General features: G+C 44.6%; 1 long non-coding RNA gene across 4 annotated transcripts in view; it reads left to right on the top strand.

The window, feature by feature from the left end:
* LOC118673288 overlaps positions 1-23,568 on the top strand; it is a 200,692-nt gene that overhangs the window by 130,320 nt on the left and 46,804 nt on the right. The gene's annotated exons all lie outside the window — the stretch shown is intronic.

Below are 23,568 nucleotides of genomic sequence, written 5' to 3'. Positions count from 1 at the left end.
TGTATGGATTTTAAATATAAAAGTTGGCAGTGGAAAAAGCTAAAAGCCATTAGGAGAGACACTATTGTGCAATGCACTAGGAACGGCAAGTCACAATCTTATGAAAAAAAAAAAAACCCTAGCTAGAGTTTTCTAAAATTTTTATAACCATACTTGAGACTTATCTTGATGTTTACTACAATGCACGCATTGTTCACATGCCATGGCCTAATGCATATATGAATCATATTTGAAAAGAGCTACTAATTAACATGAATAGTCTTCTTCCGTGAAGGTCGTTTATTGCAAAGTTTTTTTTACCCCCCTTTTTTCCCTAGCTGAATATCGCTAAAGGAGTCCTCCACAGCCATTAGTTTAAGAGACTAGTCTGTTTTCTCCCTGACATTGGGTCATAGTTTTAAATTTTTTTTTTCCTGCCAAGAAGCCGTAAGAAAAAAAAATTATTTAAAAGCAAGAGAGAAGAGAAAATAACCATTTTCCTGTTAAGCAGTATAGCCACTCATTACTTTTTATTCTGTCATCAACTTCATCCTCTCATCAACTTCTTATAGTATTTAAGAATTACTTAGCTAAATTGTTAGACTTTATTTCAAATAGGATCGATCAGGAGTTTCTCATTGAAAACTGGGTTGACCAATACTTGTCTAGAGTTCATGGAGATGGTTCCTGAAATGTTTTCCAGATAAGTACAACAGAAAGTTATTTTCTCTGAGTTTTAGAGACTGGGAAGTCCAAGATCAAGGTCCAGCAGGGTTCAGTTTCTGGTGAGGGCTCTCCTCCTGGCTCTCGGATGGCTGTCTTTTTGCTGCATCTTCACATGGCCTTTCTTGAGTGCATGTGTGTGGAAGGAGAGACCCCATCCTTATGATCTCATTCAACCTTAATTACCTCCTAAAGGCCTTCTCCAAAGACAGGCAGTCACATTGGGGGTTAGAGCTTCAACACATGGATTGGGGGGTGGGAGGGTTATAATTCAGTCCATAGCAACAAGACACTCTGTTTTGTATTCAAGATATTTCTTTATTGAATATTCTCCTGGAGACTGCAATGTTGTAGGGGGTATCAGGCAAGTGTACAAATGTCTATAACATGAAAGAGAATGTAATAAATGCTAAAGCAAGGGTCTACAGGACTGTCAGGGGTGGAGTGGTCACATCTGCCAAATGACCAGGAGAGCCTTCTGAAGAAGAACCCCTTGCACTGGGCATGGAGAGGGGGTAGGATGTTGGTGAGTGGCAGGGTGGAGAGAGGATTGGCAGTGTAAAGACTGGCATAAGACAAGCAGTGGGAAAGGACTTGAGGATGAAAATGGTCAAGGAAGACAGGCTGGTTGGCTTGTCTGGAGCTCTCTGAAGCGGGGCAGTGATTGTACTAAGAACAGAGGCACTGACATTCAAGGGACTTGTTGGGAAGGTGTTGGTGAGTCACTGACATCTCCCAGGGAGGTGCTGGTTGTTTTATAAATCTTCTTTCACTGCTACTGAACACACTGCCTCAGACGTGTTTACTGGAAAAGTCTGATTTTATCAATAAGAAACCGATCCTTCAAAATTGGACTATTCCCTCTCCAAATGGAATCTTGCCCCGATACAGAACCGGGGGGGAGGGGAGCGGGGGCGAGGGGGGGGGGCAGTTGGGGAAGGAAGTGAAGAGGCTCTGAATGAAGGTGTTTCTTTGAATGAATAGCAGCAAGGATGTGGCAATAGTGTTTTCCTGCTTGGGAAGTTTAATGCTTCATGGTTTGCTTGGCTGTCAGAATGCTTCATGTTTTTATTTGTGAACATACATGGTGATCATCCTTAAGACAAAAATCTGACAGCAGGTCCCTGGATGCCCTTGTTCAGAGCAGATGCTGCAATCAGAGCTGGGCCTCCAGTGCTCACCTCTGAGATGTTGTAAATTGCACGAAGAGCATCTCTCCTACCCTCTTCATGTCTCACATACAACTTATTAAGGTCATGTTGGAGGAAAGAATTTGAAATAGACACACTTAATAGATTTGTAGATCCCTAAGAGCCATCATCTGCATCGATGCAATTACTCACAGCTCATGTGACAATCAAAATATATGGACTCAACAGGGGAATCAGAAAGAGATGCACACACTTAGGTCATTGACAGGGAACAGCTGTGTGGATCATCGTGTTCAGAAAAATTGAAACATCACTTTTTCTGTTTGGGGACCATAGAGAAGAGATAGAAGCAAAGAGGGACAGCCCAGAAAAATGTCTTCACTTTAAAAATAGTAGCGCTCAATGGATTATGGATCCTGAGATGAGAGAAGATGATTTTCTCTTAGTAGAAAATGAATTTCTCTTGCCCCACTATTCACGAAGGCATGACCTTCTCTGCAGCAGCCCTGATGTGGGCCATCTCAGCTCTCCTGAACTCTTCCACAGGCTGAAGTTTGTACATTCCAACTTGTTGTTTGGGCTCGGTCGGACAGAACCTAAGTCTGGATGGCAGGATGAAATTGGATGAACAGCCACACTGACTCCAGGGACAGTTTTTTTATGCAAACATCTGTTTCTTGAATTTGGCCATGGTAGGCCTAGGGGAAAGGGAATTTCAATTGATGAAATAAGATCACAAAGGTGCTGCCTCATTCTTTTTCTTTTTCCTGTCTCAGGGAGAATAAAGCCTGTCTCCCTCCAGCATTACCAGGAGAGAAAGCCCTTTCCAAGTTTCCTCTGACACTGGGTTCATGCCCAATTCTGGTTTAGATGAGATCATGTGCATGCTTGCTTTAGTAGTTGCTGGACTACAGATATAACGTGCTTTGAAAGGAACCTCCTGCATGCATATGAAAATATGAACTTAGAGTACAGACGAGTAGAGCAATCAACAAATATTTGCAAATAGGCACTGGGCAACATATTCAAGTGTATGCAGAAGTGTGGAGGAATAAATTCTTGCATGTAGGAGGCTTCAAGTTTTAATAGGAAATGGAAGTGATAAAGAACAATCAAAGACAGCCTATGATTTGGTACTAAATTGTGATGTGTCATATTAATAGTTGTAGTGATTTGTAATAGGAGAAGACAGATATCCCAGTGGACCACCGAGGCTGGAGAAGTCTTGAAAAAGGAAGTTTGAATTAGTTGTGATCTAAGGTGCTGAGAAGCTCTGAGCAGGCAGAGCTGAGGCAGAAGCATTTCCAGTGAGGGACATTGACATGCCAGCAACAACAGCTACTGTGTCAATTGATTGTCTCCATGGTAAGAGCTAATTGTATGAGGCACTGTTATCCCCATTACCAAAGGGGAGATGAAACCAAGCCTCAGTGAAGGAGAAGGTCAAGTGATGGGAATTTCAGGTAGTGAGAGAGGGCCATGATGGGTGGTTTAGGACAGGGCTTACCTGCAATTAAACAAACATATCTTACCTTTTTATTTGTAAATCATCCAAATCCTTTTTAAAAAGTTTAAAATCGAACTATTTAGGGTTTTCATGAACTGTCTTTGGCAAAGCTTCTAAGTGGTGATTAGACTTAAAGGGAAATTTGCTAAGAGACAGCATCTGCCTATACCTGTGTGTGGCTGTGTATTTCACCTCACACAGCTGGGCCACACTCACATGGTCCCACAGCAGAGGAGGATTATAATTCTTATTGGTTTTGGTCAATGGAAGGCAAACAACTCTACAACAGGGCCAGATAAAGAGGATCTCTCAGTTTGCATATAGTACAGTAATTGTGTTACTTTTGTTCATTTCAGGTCTTACTTTCTCTTATAGAAATTTTGAATTTGACTTGCTATAATGTCTAAGCAAAGTCCACAAGGTTTAGTTTCCAAGTAATTCAACTAATAGCATCCTATTCCACTCTTCAGCAAACAACATTATATTCAGTTAAAGCAAATGAAAGCGTTGTGTTTGTAGTTCAGAAATAGTCGAATATTGGCAGTTTCATATTAACCTAATCTGCTGTTGCACACCCTGAGAATAAAGGGAAGTATCCCACCACGCACAAATCCTGTTGAGCCAGGAGAAGCTATTCAGTTATAATTCATGCACATTTCCTGTATAAAATAGAATAGTGTTAAAGAAATGAATATTATTCTTGCTCTGAATAAAGCTTTTTAATGAATCTTTCTAAGGAGTGTCTAGGTCACTCTTTAAGCCATGGCCCAAGGTTTTATTTAGTCCTTCTCTTTAATAATGAGAACTTAGAACTGTCGTTACAATATGCTGATGGCAACATAGACCAGGAGGAGAGGAGCATTCAAGGTCGGAATTTGGTAACAGAGGGAGGGGAAGGTCTGCTACCCAGGGAGGTATGGAGAGGACAATTCAGTGTCCAGAAACACTAATCAAAAGGAAGAACCTTCATCCTAATTCTCAATAATGTTGGCCCCAAGGTAGCTGAGCAGTTGCTTGGCCTTAAAGGTGTGGGTCAAATCCTATGAGTTAAGTGGCTTTGGTTTTCATTCAGAAATTTTTCCAAGGGTGGCTGGTATATGTGGTGAAATCTGGGGTTCTCGGCAGTGTAAATAAATAGAATTAAGGCTTCTTCTTCCTAAAGTTGAGTGTTTAGGTAGATACTTGACCCCAAGGTGAAGCCAGCACAAGCAGTTAGGTTCACAGTTATACAAGCACCAGTATCTTTCCCAGTAGATTTGGGGCCCAGATAAATTTTGGTTAATTAAGAGACCTGGAGGTGAGATCAGAGACCAAATAGATGGGTCTGAGTCACAGGACTCAGAACATGAGAGAGTCAGTCAAGTTCAAATCTACTGGACAAGGACGATTGCTTCCTGCCATTTAGAAGCAAGAGGGTGGAACCTGCATGTGGAGACCATCAATAGATCTGGTTGTGAGGAGCTGGGGATGAAAGTCACATAGGAAACCAGGTAGGGCTGACACTCTTGGCTCATACTCACACTAAGACTCAGTTTTGAGCTGCACTTTGTCAACTTTTTATTATCTACCATGTTCCATATGTAAAATTAGGTTCTTTAGTTCCCTTAGTGCTTATAAAAATGTCATGAGGGTAGTTTACGATTTCAGTCTTAGAGACGGGAAAACAGAGAATATAATAATTTATCAAGATAAATTATTGGGATAATTATTTTATCGGGATAATCATTATTGGAACACAAACCCACGCATCTTTGTGCTTCCATAGGAGGTGTATTCATTTCCTATTGCCGCTGTAACAAACTACCACAAAGATAGTGGCTTAAGACAACACACACTTGTTCTCTTGTAGATCTAGAGGCCAGACGTCTAGAGTCAAGGTGTTGACAAGGCTGGCTCCTTCTGCAGACTGAAGGGGAGAATCCGTTACCTGGTCTTTTTCAGCTTTGAGAGCCACCTGCATTCCGTGGTTGTGGCCCCTCCTTGCCTCACAACAATCTCTTGTTTCAGTCTTCACTTCTCCTCTGCTGATTCTAACCCTCCTGCCTCCCTCCTATGAGATGGCGCCCGCCTAGGTGTCTTCTGTTCTGCAGATCCTTAAGTTATCACATCTACAAATTACTTTTTATGGTTTAAGATAACATATTCACAGGTTCCAGGGATGTGAAGGTAGACACTCAGGGAGGGGGAAGGCACTGTCCTGCCTACTACAGGAGGGAATGGAGGGACATGCTGTGAGCTGGAGAGGTGAAGGTGGCCAGACAGAAGGGAGAGTTTTGTTTTGTTTTGCTGTAATATTTTTATTGATTTCAGAGAGGAAGGGAGAGGGAGAGAGAGATAGAAATATCAATGATGAGAGAGAATCATTGATCGGCTGCCTCCTGCACGCCCCACACTGGGGATTGAGCCTGAAACCCAGTCATGCGCCCTGACCAGGAATCGAACCATGACCTCCTGGTTGATAGGTTCATGCACAACCCCGGAGCCACACCAGCCGGGACAGAAGGGAGGGTTTTAACTTTCTCTGAGGCTGGGGTGGAGCAGGGACAGGGAGCGGAGACGGGCGCCCCTCAGCCTGCAGGAAGTGCAGTGGAGGGTGGCTGCAGAGGCTGGGCCTCAGTGGGAAGGGCCTCCGGCAGAGGGATCTCTGAGCTGCCCGGAGCAGCAGGGACCACAGACAGATGGCAGGACCAGCTTCAGCGGCAGCATCTTAAAGCTGAAGAAAAAAACCATCAAGGTGATGACCATCGTGCAGAATTGCCTACCTCCTCCCCGGCTTTCTAGAAACGTATGCCAGCATTCTTGTATAATCTCCTGAAGTCGGGGAAAGGGTTCCCCTAAATGCCTGAGATGGAATATCCGGTTGAGCTAACCAGTGGGACTGAAACAAGATTAAATGTCAATTCAAGAGTTCTTCAGAGAGTGTGACATTGGACCTTAGTATTATGGTTTAAAGGTCGTACCTCCTGGAGTAATAAACTTTGGCCATGGCCATAGGAGGGAGAGGGGCAGGTGAGGACAGAGAACAAAGACTGTTCTGCCAGCGTGCTCCGAGCAGCCCCTGTAGATGTGAGTAAAGATGTGAGCAAGTGCAACTTGCTCAGGGTCTAAACCTAAACCAAACAACCCGCTAGTGCGTCAGGCTCTTTGGACGGCAGGCAGATATTATCTGAATCGCAATAACCATCGTAACAAGTGTATCAGGCAGGGGGGATAGAAGAGGTGGTGGGGTATTCCCCAGAGGAAAATTAATTCCTTTTCATAATCCACCGTAGTTTATTTCACATATTCATGACCCGCCTGGTATGTTGTTTTTTTTTCCTTTATGACGAGCCATAAAAATGACAAAATACATTAGCCAAGTTCTTCGTTTCTGCTAACATGACCGGATTCAAAAATAATAACAGAGACTTGTATCAGCGACGCAAAAGATGCATGAAGTAAATGGGGCTTAATTTGTACACAAACTGTCAAGGCAGTTTTCCTCACGGCCTCCATCTTCTGAATTCATTAGTCTCTAATTACGGCCAGTGGGGACCAGCAGTTAGAAGGTTAAAGAGGTTCTGACAGGCCTAATCATTGCTCAGGAAGCTGAAAATGTATGCAGAGTCTCGGCAGATGGGGTGAGAGCAGCTTCTGCCAAGTGATAACTGTTATTCCTTTGCACCTCCAAAGCTGTCATCCTAATAGGCGCATTTTAAATTTATTAATGCTCTAGTTACAATGCACACGCAGTCTCTAATGGTATGTCATTCTGAGTATATAAACTGAGCAATTAACACGTATTACCTGGTAATGGTAAAATTATTTGTTGCCTGTTGGGTTTTTCTTTTTTCTTTTCTTTTTATTTATTTGTTTATTTTTTTTGGTTGTCTCCTATTCCAGTAAGAATTGTCCCGGGGAAATCCCTTGGTTAAGATAGTATCAGAGCTACACTATAGATGGACTTCCCTTTTTGCTCTCACATGACACCAATCGAGTGCCTGAGACCATGCTGTACCCAACCTGTCTCTTCCATCAGCGATGTCTGGCCTCTCACGTCAGAATCCAATAGTTAACAACACTTTGGGTGAGATGCTTGGTCAGACTTTTGGGAAAAGGCAGAGAATGCCAAACTTCAATGGAATGACCCTTTAAAATGAGAAGAGGCCCCTGGCAAAGTAGTTCAGTTGGTTAGAGATTGTCCTAATACGCCAAGGTTGCAGGTTCAGTTCCCAGCCAGGGCATGCACACAAATTAACCAAGAATTCATGGATTGATAGAACAACGAATCGATGCCTCTCTCTCTCTCATCAATGAGTTAAAAAAAAAAAAAAAACTAAACTAAAGTTAGAAGAAATCCAGGGTGGTATTTCTCATTTGTGACTTTTTACTAACTCATAAAAGTAGAGAGAAGTGTGTGCTTTGCAATTTCCAAATATCCAGTCCGAAGTCATCAATAGCTTATTCTTCTTTGGTGGCCTCCCTGACTTTAACCCTGATTGCTTTAAAGCTAACTAATCTACCAGCAAGAGGTGTGTTGTCTTCTTTAAAAAAAGAATGAGGTCTCTTGTCTTTCCTGTGCCTATCACCGTGACATGGGAAAGGCCTTTAATTAAATGCAGCACTTAGCGCAACAATTGTTTGCATGGGGGAGGCTACAGAAATGGAGACAGCTGGAATGGATAGTCCCTAGATTGTAGGCTTCCTCAGGACTACAAGATTCATCAGCAGTCCTAATAGCACGATAAGGTGTTAATCTCGCAACAGAGCAATTATCTGTCCTGTGACTGACTGCCCCTCTCTGTACCCACCAGCCCCTTTCGGCTAATTGATTTACACTGTATAGAAGTAACATGACCAAAAAAAAAAAATGTCGCAGAGATTTTGTTACTTAACCTGTGATTAAATCTCCCCACTAGGTGATCTGTTTGAGATTTTTAACCGTATGGTAAAGATATCAAACCCTTCGGTAACACGTTTTCTTTGCCTGAGTCCTAATAAGGCATCTGTTGTGTGTGGTTCCTTCAGTGGCTGGAAGAGAAGCCCAGGTTCATTAACAGACATGAGCTGTGTGGCCTCAGGCAGGTGTTCTCATTTCTCTGAACCTCAGTTTCATCATCCCCAAGGTGAGAAGTTGGCTTAGACCAGCGGTTCTCAACCTGTGGGTCCGCGACCCCTTTGGGGGTCGAACGACCCTTTCACAGGGGTCGCCTAAGACCATCGGAAAACACATATATAATTACATATTGTTTTTGTGATTACTCACTATGCTTTAATTATGTTCAATTTGTAACAATGAAATTGGGGGTCACCACAACATGAGCAACTGTATTTAGGGTCGCGGCATTAGGAGGGTTGAGAACGACTGGCTTAGACAATCCGTGATCTCTAAGAGCTTCCTCCCTTCTGGACGTGCCCAAGTCCATGGCTGTAAGTACTTTATGGCCAAGAAGAGGAGGAGTATACAATCGAGCCAGAGCAATAGTTAGGAGTAGGTCCGGCCTTTTATTTTCCACTTCCCATTTTCAACTCAGAAGTTTAATCTGGTTTCTGACCATCCTCTTCATCTATAACTGTTAAAAGGTATGTGGACAATGGATTTTTCCGGCCCCTTTGCTGTATTTTTGCTATTTGATATATCCATTCATTCCCAAAGATTAAAAAAACCTGCTTCAGCATCTCTTTAATGGGAAATCCAGTGAAGAGAGTCTAGACATGCCCGGTAGGGGCAGCTGACTGGGCGTGATGTGACTGCAGGGAGGAGGGACAAACTGTGGGGCCACGTCAGTGGCCCCCACTGCGTCACTAGACGGCCGCCCTGTTCACAGAGTGGAAGTGCTGGCCCCCTGCTCCCGAAGGTCTGTTCCAGCAGCAACGTTCACGACTCTCATTCATTCCGAGAAAAAGGAATTTCCCCTTAAATCAGAGCCTGGTATCTACAGGAACAGGAAGTAGAGTGAGAAGGCGGGTCCTGAAGGGTATTTACAGGAGAGAGAAGCTCGCCTAAGGAGCCTCTCCATTTTGTGGATGGCGAGTCATGGGATGGGGCAGGACTTATTCTCCAGGAAAAAAAAGGAAGAATATTGGTTAAGATTATTAACCCAAGTGAAAAAGAAAACTGGCCTTGGGATCCACCATCCGCCTATGAGTCTTGGGGTCGCGGTCCCCTGTCGTTAGGTTCACCATGGACTTGACTAGACTCCCCTGGAAGCACCATGACGCGTTCTCTTTAGCGAAGGAAGTGTGGTCGGAAGTGACCGCAGACCCTCTGCCGGGAATATTTTTATCGTTTTGTAGAGGATGCTTCCCATGGGATTGAACTGCCTACTTCAGAATTCCTGGAGGACTTGTTCAAAGGTGAGATCCCGGGCTTTACCCCAGACCCACGTACTCAGAAACCCAAGGGATTGAGCAGGGAAACCTTTGTTTTGTTTTGTTTTTTAAAGTCCTCAGGTGATTTTTATACACAACTGAGGTTGGAGGACCATGGTGCTGGAAGGACCATGGTGCTGGAAGAATCTACGGTTCTTCTACTTCCCACTCGGTGTGGCTGACTCACTGCCTCCTGGGAGGAGGTCCAGTGCCCAGCATGGACGACCCTTCCATGGGAGGCTCTTCCCAGGAGCCAGGACACATCCCTGAGCTAGAGGTCAAAGTTGTGGCAGCCAAGCCCCGGTCTGCCCAGAGATTAAGGCTGTTTTCCTTATTGGAGCCTGGTGGGCCTTCTTGATCTCAATCACCTGTGCCCAGAGCTTTGGTTTATCACGTGTCAGTGTCAGCAGGCTTCAGGTGTGAGGTTTCAGTAACATAGAAGGTTCGATAAAACGGTTCCCAGCTCCCTGTACCTACACTAGTACTGCTTTGCCCTCACCTATCCAGGGACACACATGCCGAAGGCCCCCAGTCACAGCAGGACCCTGGAACTTTGACAAGCCCAGCGTTAACACTAGGGGAGAAGAAAATTAAGACTCTGTAAGAGTGGAAATCTATTAGTGTAATTCCCAGACTCAGTTCTGGAGGATGACTGAAGCAGGGCAGGGTAGTGATGTGATTGAACCTAAACCCCATCTGCCTCAGTTCAAATCCTGGCTCTGCCTAGTGACCCTGGATTCGCAGGCAAGATGCTTAGCTTTTCTGTGTCTCGGTTTCCTTATCGCAGAGAGAAAATAATAGTACTTCCCTCCCAAGGTTGTTCTGAGGATTAATGAGTCAACAGATTTGTCAAGTCCTTAGTAGGCACTGGTTAAATGTTAGCCACGGTTAATTCTGGATCATCTGTGGGCAGGCTGTGTGCATGTGTGTGATTTGTGCAGTAGCAAAGGGGCCTGAGCTCAGAAGGGCCCATTGCTTGGTTTAATGGTCTATCGCTGCTGTCTTGAAATGGTTAGTAATATCTGAACAAGGAACCCCACATTTTCATTTCACACTGGACTCCATAAATGATGTGGCCAGTTTCGTCCACAGGCTGTTGTGCTAAGATCTAAAGTCTATATGATGTTGATGCTAAAATGATCCACCTTAACATTACCTTATCGAGAAAGGTCAGATCTTCCCTAAGGAGAACTTGTTTGCTAATTGGCTAAGGTAAACATTCTATGCACATTGGCATGAAGCCAGCGATTACTTGTCTCTCTCTCTCTCTTTTTTTTTTTCTTTTTCCCTGCTGTAAATTCTTTATTTAAAAATTGAGATATAGCTGACCTCCAACAACAACATTCTTAGTGGTGAATATTGCACACATTCCTCCCTGGGCTTGGTAATAAGACGGGGGTTTCTTCTTACCATTTCTAGTTAACACTGCTTAGAGGTCCCAGCACAGCTTGTAGGCAGCCAGGGTCCTGGCAGGGAGACCAACACACGTTGGGGTTGTATGTATTGCCCGGATGAAGAGAACTAGGAATGGAGAGGCTCCCAGAAGAGCAACCTCAGGTGGATAGGATTACAGGCGTGTATGGGGAGCTGGTGCTGGAACCTCTCTCCAGAGACTTTTTTTCCCCCACAAGTTTTCAATAATATGTTGTTATTGTTATTTTAAATCTTTATTGTTGACAATATTATATATGTCCCCCCCCACTGACCTATACTAGCCCACCCCTTCCTGCCCCCCAACCCCCTGCCCCAGGCCTTCACCACACTACTATCTGTGTCCATGGGTTATGCATTTATGCATTACCAGTTCAGTGGTTGATCTCTTCCCACCCATCCACCCTTTCCTGCCTTCCCTCTGAGGTTTGATAGTCTGTTCCATGCTTCTGTGTCTCTGAATCTATTTTGTTCATCAGTGTATTTTGTTCATTAGATTCCACATATGAATGAGATCATGTGATACTTATCTTTCTCTGATTGGCTTATTTTGCTTAGCATAATACTCTTCAGGTCCCTCCAGGCTGTCTCAAAGGGTAAGAGATCCTTATTTTTTACAGCTGCATAGTATTTCATTGTGTAATGTACCACAGCTTTTTTACCCACTCATCTATTGATGGGCACTTGGACTGTTCCCAAGTCTTAGCTATTGTAAATTGCGCTGCTATGAACATTGGGGTGCATATCTTCTTTCTGATTGGTGTTTCTGATTTCTTAGGATATATTCCTAGAAGTGGGATCACTGGGTCAAATGGGAGTTCCATTTTTAATTTTTTGAGGAAACTCCATACTGTTTTCTACTGTGGCTGCACCAGTCTGCATTCCCATCAGTAGTATACGTACTAGGGTTCCCTTTTCTCCACATCCTTGACAACACTTGTGGTTTGTTGATTTGTTGATGATAACTATTCTGACAGGTGTGAGGTGATACCTCATTGTCATTTTGATTTGCATCTCTCTCAGATGATTAGTGACTTTGAGCATTTTTTTTTCATATGTCTCTGGGCCTTCCATATGTCCACTTGGAGAAGTGTCTATTTGGGTCAGTGGTTCTCAACCTTCTGGCCCTTTCAATACAGTTCCTCATGTTGTGACCCAACCATAAAATTATTTTCGTTGCTACTTCATAACTGTAATGTTGCTAGTGTTATGAATCGTAATGTAAATATCTGATATGCAGGATGGTCTTAGGCAACCCCTATGAAAGGGTCGTTCGACTGCCAAAGGGGTTGCGACCCATAGGTTGAGAACCGCTGGTTTTAGGTCCTTTGCCCATTTTTTCATTGTATTATTTGTCTTCCTTTTGTTAAGTTGTATGAGTTTCCTATATATTTTGGAGATTAACCCCTTATCAGATGTATCATTGGCAAATATGTGCTCCCATGCAGTGGGCTTTCTTGTTGTTTTGCTGATTGTTTCTTTTGCTGTGCAGATGCTTTTTATTTTGATGTAGTCCCATTTGTTTATTTTCTCCTTACTTTCCTTTGCCCTAGGTGCTGTATTGGTAGACATATTGCTATGAGAGATATCTGAGATTTTGCTGTATATGGTTTCTTCCAAGATTTTTATGGTTTCACGTCTTACATTTAAGTTATCCATTTTGAGTTTATTCTTGTTCATGGTGTAAGTTGATTGTCTAGTTTCAATTGTCTTTAGTGATATAATTTAATGATGATAATATTGCCCATTTATATTTATGCTTCAAAGGTTTAGCATTCACTGGATTTCTGTAGTTGGTCAACAAGACAACCAATAAGATGACCACTCACATCATGAGGGGTGGTGAACATATCTGGGTAACAATAAAGTTAATATGGAGTCAGCCTCTTCCTCCATCACATATCTTGACTGTGCTTAGTTCAAGGACTTTGATTAAAATTTAAGAGCCAGGTTACATAGGGGACACTACTCCTTACCTTTGTGGAAATTGCTAGCAACCATTTCATGAAGAGCAAAGGATTTTTTCTGAGAATATTCTACTGTGGGCCCTTATTAAATTCCAGAAGATGGCAGCAGCATGGGGCCTCATTTTCTCAGTGCCTCATTTTGCATTTGAGGAGACTGACATACTCAGAATGGTAGTGATTTCCCACAGCTCACTGGTGCTTAGCAAGGAGCTCACCCGTGTCCTAGGTCAGTGGTCGGCACACTGCGGCTCACAAGCCACATGCGGCTCTTTGGCCCAGTGAGTGTGGCTCTTCCACAAAATACCACATGCGGGCACGCATGTACAGTGCGATTGAAACTTCTTTTTCTTGTTTTCTTTTTCTGTGGCCCATGTGCAGAAGTCGGTATTTTGTGGAAGAGCCACACTCAAGGGGCCAAAGAGCCACATGTGGCTTGCGAGCTGCGGTTTGCCGACCACGGTCCTAGGTCATTGAACAGGGGAGGATCCGAATGGTGGGGCAGAATCTGGGGACACAGATGAGTGATTCCAACCTGCACCTCCAGTGATGATGGGCTGGGCACAGTGCAAAGGGCTGGCATTGCCTACCTCACAGGACAGCAACAGGGACACCTCAGTCCCAGCTCAGCTTCTGTCCAGCACTGGGGAGCTCAGTGGAGCAGAAGCTTGGGGTTTCTCTCCCCTGGCTCAGGTCTTCTTTAACCCACATGGTCTCTCAGACATGTGCACTACAAGCCTGCCTCAAATCCTTCTGTGCCCACCTTCAGACTCGCTGCTTTTGCACATGATATTTGAGTATAGGCCAGGGGTGGGCAAACTTTTTGACTTGAGGGCCGCAATGGGTTCTTAAACTGGGCCGGAGGGCCGGAACAAAAGCATGGATGGAGTGTTTGTGTGAACTAATATAAATTCAAAGTAAACATCATTACATAAAAGGGTACGGTCTTTTTTTTATTAGTTTTATTCATTTCAAACGGGCCGGATTCGGCCCGCCGGCCGTAGTTTGCCCACGGCTGGTCTAGGCAGTCTTTGTTTCTGCTGCTGGAGAGTCTGTCTGGCTGTGAGGAGGGGACTCAGAGGTAGCCTTAAAGCATTTGCCAAGTCCAAGAGAAGGGTAGGGTGAAGGTGAGGCATATTATTGATGCTTCAGAGCAGCGGTCGCCAACCGGTGATCCGCAGACCACTGGTGGTCTGTGAGGTCCGAAAGGTTGGTGACCGCTGGTTCAAGGAAACCTTTGGAGCAGCGGTTGCCAACTGGTGGTCCGCGGACCACCATGGTCCTCGAGGTCCAAAAGGTTGGTGACTGCTGCTTGAGAGCGTTAACTATAACCCAGGAGTCTTGCTTCCCCAAATGCCCTGTAACCCCTTTTGAAACTGGTTCCATTTATCCTTTCCCTTGCTCTCTTACTTGGAGAGAAATCTGTCCTTCTCCCCCACTCCTTTTCCTTTGGTCTGGCACAGCCAGGAGGGGGCAAAGGCCTGCTGGGAGCAAGGCCCCAATGCATCATGTCAGCTGTCTCTTCAAGAGAAGCAGTGGACCTCCAAGCAGCCCATTGGTACCACTGCCAGCACCGTGGAAGGTGGGCATTAACACAGGGGCCCCGGGCTTCCCTGTGTCTTGGCAGTGCAGACGCTGTGATTGTTTTCAGATGGCATTTTTCTTCAGGGGCTACCTGTCAGGTGAGGGGGTTGAGAACCTGGGGCATCAGGAGTCCTGCTTACCAGATGGAGCTGAGCTAACAAGGGAGGTGGGGGGCAAATTAATTGCTAGATAGATTCTCGTTGCTCACTTGAGGGGTGAGGTGACCACAGTCCTTCAACTGGGCTGGGAGAGAGGGTCGGCTGTGAGGGGTGCAAAGGGCTCTTATTGGGTAAACGAGGGAACAGATCTTCCCTGTGTCACCAACTCGGTCACACTTTTGGTGGAATCACTTCCTTAGTAGCTGTGGATAGCTAGGGTCTTTCTCACTGCCACATAGGGTGGCCTTAATGTTTGTATGCCTTTGTCTTCATGGGATTCTTCAGAGCTTGGAACACTTTGAACTAAATCTGGGTGGCAGTGAAGGTGAGAGTGAAGCTTGCTGTGGATAGTAACTCATAAGAGATCTTTTCCAAAACTAAAAATCTCAGAGACATTTGGCCTTTTCTCTTACGTAGTCCCTTTTGTACCTCTGAGTCCCTTTTGTACCTCTGTTTCCTCGTTTGAACGTGGAGATTCAATTTGAACCTGCTTTAGAGGATTGCTAGTTCATCTAAATGAGATAATATATGTAAAAAGTTTAGAATAGTGTTTGGTACATCAGAAGATCTCAGTAAACGCCTGTGATTGTTTTTTATCATTATTGGTGTGTGTGTGTGTGTGTGTGTGTGGTTGTGACAGCCAGCACCAGAGATGAAAGATAGCATAGTCACTGCATGAAAAGCTGAGTCTCCACGTCTTCACGTTTTGGATATATAGAATGAAAGGAGAGAAACGAACTCCTTGTTCTGGGATCTGCCACCCTGATGGGAGAAGGAGGTAGCATTGACCGTATTTAAGGAAAATATTCCAAAAATTACACACTCACATTGCAGCACAATCCTAACCCACATCATTATTAAATTGTTGGGCCAGGTTGTCATCCATCAAGCTCTCAAAGGGCATAGAGCTGAGGGCCTGGCACATTCATTCATCAATCCAGTCATTCATTTAACAAATAGTTATCAGCATCTACTGTGGGCCAGACACTAGGTTAGGGCACTGACCAAGCCACCAACAATCCTTGCCCTCAGAGAATTTAGCTTCTAGTTGGGTGATAGGCAACAAACACATAAACACATGATTATGGAATATGCTATCATGTGGTAGGTATATGAAGTTATGCAGGGTGAAGAGGTAAGTATTGCCTGAGAATGGGATGGTCTGGGAAAGCCTTTTCAGGGGAAGTGACATCTAAATAGAAACTTGAATGCTTGGAGTGAGGGTGTTAGAGGCAGGAAATAGGAGGTACAAAGACTTGATTTACAGTTGAGTGAAGAAGGCGAAGAACATTAAGATTACAATGGCAGTCAAGGGTCAGAAAACAGGCAGCGTAGGGAGTTTAAATTTTATCCTGAGTATGATGGGAAGACTTTGGAGGATTTGGGGTGGCAAGAGTGACATGGCAGGAATTACACTTTAGAAAGGTCATGGTGACTGCAGAACAGAGAACAGAATATAGGGGGTCCAGGGGGCAAAGCAGAAACCAGTTAGGATGCTGTTACATTAATCTAGGCAACAACTACAGGATAATAGGAGTGGGGATGTGAGAAGTCAGGTTAGAGCTAACAGACTGACTTCTGTAGCTTGTGAGAGAAAGAGGAGGTTAGAGGACTATAAGATTTTTGGTCTGTACAACTGGAAGTTGTCCTAAGCTGGTGGGAAGACTGGAAGGGGAGCAAACCTGGCAGGGAAGCCTAGATTGCGCTCTGAACTGCCTGGGCTAACCTGCAGGTGCTTTCTAGACATCCAAGCAGAGGTATTGGGTAGGCAGTTGGGTAAATGAGACTGGAGCTTCAGGAGAGGTCCGGGTATGGAGACATGAATTTGGGAGTTAGCATAGACATAGCATTGAAATTGCCATTTTTGTAGTTGAAAAAGATTGACTATCAGATGTTTCTTATGATTCAACCTGATATTTAAAACCATGAATGAGAGAAACGACAAAGGGTGATACATTACTGAAGAAGAGGTCTGCCCTAACTGGTTTGGCTCAGTGGATAGAGCATCAGCCTGCGGACCGCAAGGTCCCAGGTTCGATTCCGGTCAAGGGCATGTGCCTTGGTTGTGTGCAGGAGGCAGCTGATCAATGTTTCTCTCTCATCGTTTCTAACTCTCTGTAAAAAACCAATAAAATATATTTTTTAAAAAAATTAAAGAAGAGGTCCAAGGACTGAGCCCCTATTTACTCCAACTACTAGACATTCAGAAGAGAAAGCCAACCCAGCCAAGGAGTGTCCTGGGGTTTAGGAAGAAAACCAGGCACCTGTGGTCCCTGGAAACTAAATACAGAAGGTGCTTCAAGGAAAAGAGCCAGAGTGTATACTGCTGGGGTCCAGCCCCGGGGGCCCAGGGGTTCCCAAAGGTGTCGAGGGAGTTGGCGAAGAATGTTTTACACGGAGACAGCATTCAGAACTCTCTAGCTCTCTTTAGTCTCCGTGGATTTTCCTGTGCCTGGCTGAGGCCACAGAGAAAGATCCCCAGGCAAGCTGAGCCTTTATTTTATAGTCAGAGGTAAACAAGGTAGTGGTTTCCATAGTTACACTGTTCTTGTGAGTTTCACTTGTTTTTGTTCTTGTGAGTTTCACTTGTTTTTGTTCTTGTGAGTTTCACTTGTTTTTGTTCTTGTTTTTGCTGCACTTCCCTCAGCCCATTAGCTTCCCAGATAAGATCTAGGGAGCCATAAGGTCAAGCCTAATTATGCTTAAGAGGACTGTGCCCTCTAAGCTGGGACTTGTTTGTGACTTTGCCAACAGGTCAGTCTGAGGCTTAACCCTATATCTGCTCCCCCCAGTATACTGCGTCAAATGCTACTGAGTGGTTAGAGGACACAGAGGGCTCCACCAGACATTGGCCTGTTATGCCCAGAGTTTGGGGTCCCCAACAATCCACCACCAGGGAGCCCCCTCTGATGCAAAAGCAACGAGTCTTTATTGATCAATTCTAGAATTGGCTCCCAGCCTCTATCCGGCGCAGCGGTGAGGCGAGAGAGCGTGTCCCAGGAGAACAAAGGTTATATAGGGCTAGCTATTTGGGGTGGGCTTTAGGGGTGACGTGAGTTACAGAGATTGGTCAGGGTTTTACAGCATAAGGGTCAGGAAGTGACCATCACATTCTGAAGGTTGGAGCCGTCCTCCACTATAGCCTTATTAGGACCTTAGCTACATTTCTGGAGCTTCATTGGTCCACTCAGGTGGGTGGTTGGGAGAGTTAGGACAATACCAGCATTCTTGTGGTCACTCTCAGGGGTGGGGGGGCAGCTTGGGCTGAGGGCCCAGCCTTGCAAGACAAGATAGAGGAGAGGGAGAAGAGTATGTCTCTGTTTCGTCCTTGAAGAGGGAGGAGGGTGTATTTCTGCTCAGTTCTTTCAAGTTCCATTCTGTCCCTTCAGCCCAAGTCACCCAGTGAAAGCGCCTGGAGAACAGAGGAGAGTTAGGAGGAATTGGGCATGACTGGGTGTGGGGTCCACCATCCTCCTCCACATAAGTGGTGTCTGCTGTTGATTTTTTGGTGCAGACCACATCAATTTAAAGCCAGTTCTCAAGAAGCACCTCTCGGCACATCCACCAAGGGCCTCTCTTTCCTACCAATAACCAGTGTCTGCCAATTAGAGAACAAAACTCCTGTTTGTCCAAACAGTAGTTTATCTGCCAACATCCCCTCACCAAGTCACTCATTAAAACTGACTTAAATTTATCAAATCCCATTTAGGTTTCTTTTATATCCCAATTTTCTATAGATTTAATGATTCCAAATGATAAGGTACCAGGTATCGTCATTTACCCCATGAGGAACACTGGGCTTGGCTGTATTTCAATATTAATGACAACAGCAGCAGTAATGCTTACAATTACTAACATGACCGAGCACTTTATATGTACCAGGCGTTGTACTCAGCACCTTCCATGCACCATCTCATTTAATTATCACAAAACCCCTCTAAGGTAAATACTATTATCTGCATTTGCATTTAAGGAAACTGAAGTTCAGAAAATTTAAGGAAATGAACCAAGGCCACAAGGTGGAGTTTCAGAGGCCTCTGCTGTTCATCCTTGGTTCTCTTTTTAGTGTTTCTCAGAGCCTGATCCTTGAACCACTGAAATCAGAAACACCTGGAAACTTTGTTAAATTGCTAAACTCCAGGTTCCTGGACCTCGTCTTAGACCATCAGTTCTCAACCTGTGGGTCGCGACCCCTTTGGAGGTCAAACGACCCTTTCACAGGGGTCACCTAGGACCATCCTGCATATCATATATTTACATTATGATTCATAACAGTAGCAACATTACAGTTATGAAGTAGCAATGAAAATAATTTTATGGTTGGGTCACAACATGAGGAACTGTATTGAAAGGGCCAGAAGGTTGAGAACCACTGTCTTAGACCCAGGGAATCAGAACCCTTGGGAGTATGGCCATGGAGCCTGCATTTTTAAACATGTTCTGCAAGAGACTCATATGCACCCCAAATTTGAGAATTCCTATCTCTGGCTTTTGAGATGTTTCAAACACTGTGATGTAATGGCCAAGGGGTTGGACATTGGGAAGGGAGTGTGTGGTTAACTCTGGGAGGGAATTGGCCCTCACCCTGGGGAGCAGTGGGGAAAATTGGAGGTTCTCACTCTGCCCCAGGCCTTTGCTTGGAATCATCTACTCTACTGTTGAATCCCTATAAATTATTCTTTATTTCAGTTAGTGTATGCTTAATTTCTGACTAGTCCTTTTTCATGCCTTTGAAATGCTCATTAAGATCCTATTGTCTGTGTCCATAGGTAATGCATATATGCATGTAAGACCTTTGGTTAATCTCTTCCCACTCTCCCTCCCCCCTTCCCTCTGAGATTCGTCAGTCTGTTCCATGTTTCCATGCCTCTGATTCATCAGTTTATTTTGTTCATTAGATTCCTTGTTGGTTTATTTTGATTTTTAGACTCAATTGTTGATAGAGATGTATTTAGTGCCATTTTATTGTTCATATTTTTTATCTTTCTTTTTCTTCTCCCTCTTCTTAAAAAATACCATTAAGCATTTCATGTAATACTGGTTTGGTGGAGATGAACTTTTTTTAGCTTTTTCTTGTTTTGGAAGCTCATTATCTGACCTTCACTTCTAAATGATAACTTCTCTGGGTAGAGCAATCTTGGTTGTAGGTCCTTACTTTTCATCACTTTGAATATTTCTTGCCATTCCCTTTTGGCCTGCAAAGTTTCTGTTGAGAAATCAGCTGACAGTCGTATGGGATCTTCCTTGTAGGTAACTGTTTTTTGCTTGCTGCTTTTAAGATTCTCTTTGTCTTTAACTGTTGGCATTTTAATTATGATGTGTCTTGGTGTGGTCCTCTTTGGGTTCCTCTTGTTTGGGACTCTCAGTGCTTCCTGGACTTGTAAGTCTATTTCTTTCACCAGGTGGGGGAAGTTTTTGTCATTATTCCTTCAAATAAATTTTCAATATCTTGCTCTCTTTTCTCCTTCTGGCACCCTCACAATGCAAATGTTGGTATGCTTGAAGTTGTCCCAGAGGCTTCTTACACTATCTTCATTTTTTAATTCTTTTTTCTTTTAGCTCTTCTGATTGGGTATTTTTTTCTTCCTCATATTCCAAATTGTTGATTTGATTCTCAGAATCATCTACTCTACTGTTGAATCCCTATGAATTATTCTTTATTTCAGTTAGTGTATGCTTAGGTTCTGACCAGTCCTTTTTCATGTCTTTGAAATGCTCATGAAGATCCTTGACAGTCTCACGGAGTCCCTTGAAGCTCTCATTAAATCCTTGAGTAACCTTATAACCATTGTTTTGAACTCTGTATCCAGTAGTTTGCTTGCTTCCATTCCATTTCCTTCATTTGTGACATGTTTCTTTGTCTCTACATTTTGGCTGCTTCCCTGTGATTATTTCTATGTATTAGCTGGCTGCTTTGTTTCCTGGAAGTGGTGCAGTGACCTTGCATAGTAGTTATCCTGTAGAATACAGTGGCTCAGCCTCCCCAGTCACCCAAGCTGGACACTCTAGGTGCACCCCGTGTGGGCTGTGTTCACAGTCTTGTTGTAGTTGAGCCTTGATTGCTGTTGGCATTCACTGGGAGGAATTGACCTCCAGGCCAATTGGCTGTGAGGACCAGCTCTGACTACAGTGGGAGAGTTGCTGTGCAGGAAAAACCTCTATGGAGCAGGACTTGCTTCAGTGGGGCTTTGGTACTCGCTGAGTCTGCCCCTTGAGTGTGTTGCTTGTGGATGTGTAGAGTTCTAATCTGGTATGGTTTAAAGTTTCCCACTGGGTGCACTGGCTCTGGGACCTCCTGGGAGGTGCCTGGTCAGCCACTGCCTGGGGCCACCTGGCAGGAGTTACAGAGAGATCTTCAAATGGCTACTTCTTATATTGGGCTCAGAAATGCCCAGGCAAGGCCCAGCTGTGAAGCAAGGAAGGCTAGTGCTAGTGCCAGGTCTTGGGCCTTTTAGATAGGTTTGGGACATGCTGACACCAGCTGGTGCTTGTTCAAGAGATTTTAGCAAAGTCTGAAGCCTAAGCCAGGACAGGCAATTCATATGGAAAAGCCATTGCAAACAGCTTGGGTAGGGTTGCAAATTGTATGGGGTGGGGTCTAAGTGAATCACCAGGGAAGAGCAAATAGTGTGGGCCATGCTGATGGAAGCTCAGATATGTCTGCAAGTCAGTTCTGAACAGGGGAAGTCCTAGTATAGGAACAATGATCCCTGTGAGCACCCAACTCTGGGAGAAAGCCACCCCTGAGTTTCTGCCCCAGTGCCAGACAATCTAGTTCCTCTCTGTGTGTCCCTGGATCCCCCTAAGCTGCTGCCTGGCACTGGAGCTCAGAGGAAGTGGGACTGTATAATTCCATGTGCTGGCCTTTTAAGAGTACTGCCTGGGTTTCCAGCAGCCTCCATGTCACTCAGGCATAGTCCCCACTGGCTTTTACAGCCCAAAGTTATGGGGACATCTCTTCCCAGCTCTGGAACCCTGGGCTGGGGGTCTGGTTTGGGACTGAGACCCTTGCTTCTCAGGGAGGACTCCACAGCAGAGATGTCACTCCTGATTAAAAACATGTCCCACATGTGTGTCAGACCAGCCCATTCTGCACCTCCGCCTCTCCTATCAGTCTCAATGTGCTTTCTTGTTTACTTCTCTAGTTGTAGGACTTCCATTCAGCCAGATTTTAGGTGGTTCTGAATGATGGTTGTCTTGTATTTTTGTTGTAATTTTGATGTGGCTGTGGGAGGCTGTGAGTACCGGTGTTTACCTACGCCCCCATCTTGGTTTTCCCTCCAGGGTCTATACATCTTAAAGATCTGTCCAACTTTCTTGGGGGAGGCCATTTCCTCTATAACTCAGAGGAGATCACTCCTTTTGAGCCAAGAAAGCATCATTTTATCTAGTTCAATTCCACGTGAGACTAGGTGTGCTTTCTGCCTCCATTTACCTATCTGTTCAGGGAAGATAAAAGGACCTGCCGCTCTACAGGTGCACACTCTACTGCCACCATTTCCTTAAGCCAGAATCATTCAATGTGTTCTGTGTGCCGGGATTATTATATGTACTTAATCCCCACAGTAGTGCATGAAGTCTATATTTCAATTAGACCCATTTTATAGATGAGGGAACCCTCACAGAGTTTAAGTAATCTGCCCAAGCCAGTAAGTACTGGGACTCCAGGACCTGCATTCTTTTTTAAAAAAATATATTTTTATTGATTTCTTACAGAGAGGAAGGGAGAGGGATAGAGGGTTAGAAACATCGATGAGAGAGAAACATCGATCAGCTGCCTCCTGCACACTCCCCACTGGGGATGTGCCTGCAACCAAGGTACATGCCCTTGACTGGAATCAAACCTGAGACCCTTGAGTCCACAGGCTGACGCTCTATCCACTGAGCCAAACCGGTCAGGGCAAGGACCTCCATTCTTATCCTCTATACCACACTCCTGGGAAAGGATGTTAGGAAAAGGGTGTGTTAAGTTTTGAGCTGTTTGGAGTCCTCTGAAGGAACATCCATATTTGAAAGTAGCCTCTCCCTTTGCCTGTCTCACTATAATGTGGCCTAAGTTATTCAATTAGGGAGGGAAATAATTGGCAGTGGAGTCCGCCTCTAGCAGTGTAATTACCTCCAGTGCCTTGTTGGAATAGTTGAGCTACATTTCAGTTTTTGCTGTGAAACCTTAATTACAATATAAACAGCTGCCCTTCAGCCCTGTGGGGCAGCCTTCCCCCACCTCCCTTCTCTGGCTTCTGCACAGTGCCTCCCTCCTGAGTGGCCAGGATGGTCCAGGAGTGGGAAGGTGCTTCAGGGAGAAGGGGAGATCATGCCTGAGTGAGCCATGGGGTTTGGGAGACTAAGCTACAGGGAGCCCCTGTCACAGCTCCATCTTTGAATGATGAAGCCTAAGGCAGCATCCCTATCTTGGTACCACTCCATCACCCAGAGTCTCCTGGGTACAGAAGGCCCCACAAGTTAGCAGCCAGCCTAATGCCATTTGGCTTGTCTGGGTTTAGCCAGATGTGGTGTAGTTACTGGGTAATACATCTGTTCATTTACTCCCATGTAAGGGAGAATAGGGTCTTCCTTCCAAGTTCAGACTCCATGGATTAGAACCTGAACTGAAGGGATAAGGAGTAAATCATTGTGATGACGTGAGGTAATCAGATGGTCGAGTTTCTCTCTTCAGTCTTTGTGGGCCAGATAGGATAATGTGAGCTTCTCAGTGGTCT

Source organism: Myotis myotis, unplaced genomic scaffold (genome assembly GCF_014108235.1).
Source record: "Myotis myotis isolate mMyoMyo1 unplaced genomic scaffold, mMyoMyo1.p scaffold_m19_p_18, whole genome shotgun sequence".
Taxonomy (NCBI): domain Eukaryota; kingdom Metazoa; phylum Chordata; class Mammalia; order Chiroptera; family Vespertilionidae; genus Myotis; species Myotis myotis.
This window is presented reverse-complemented; position numbering and strand designations above follow the sequence as displayed.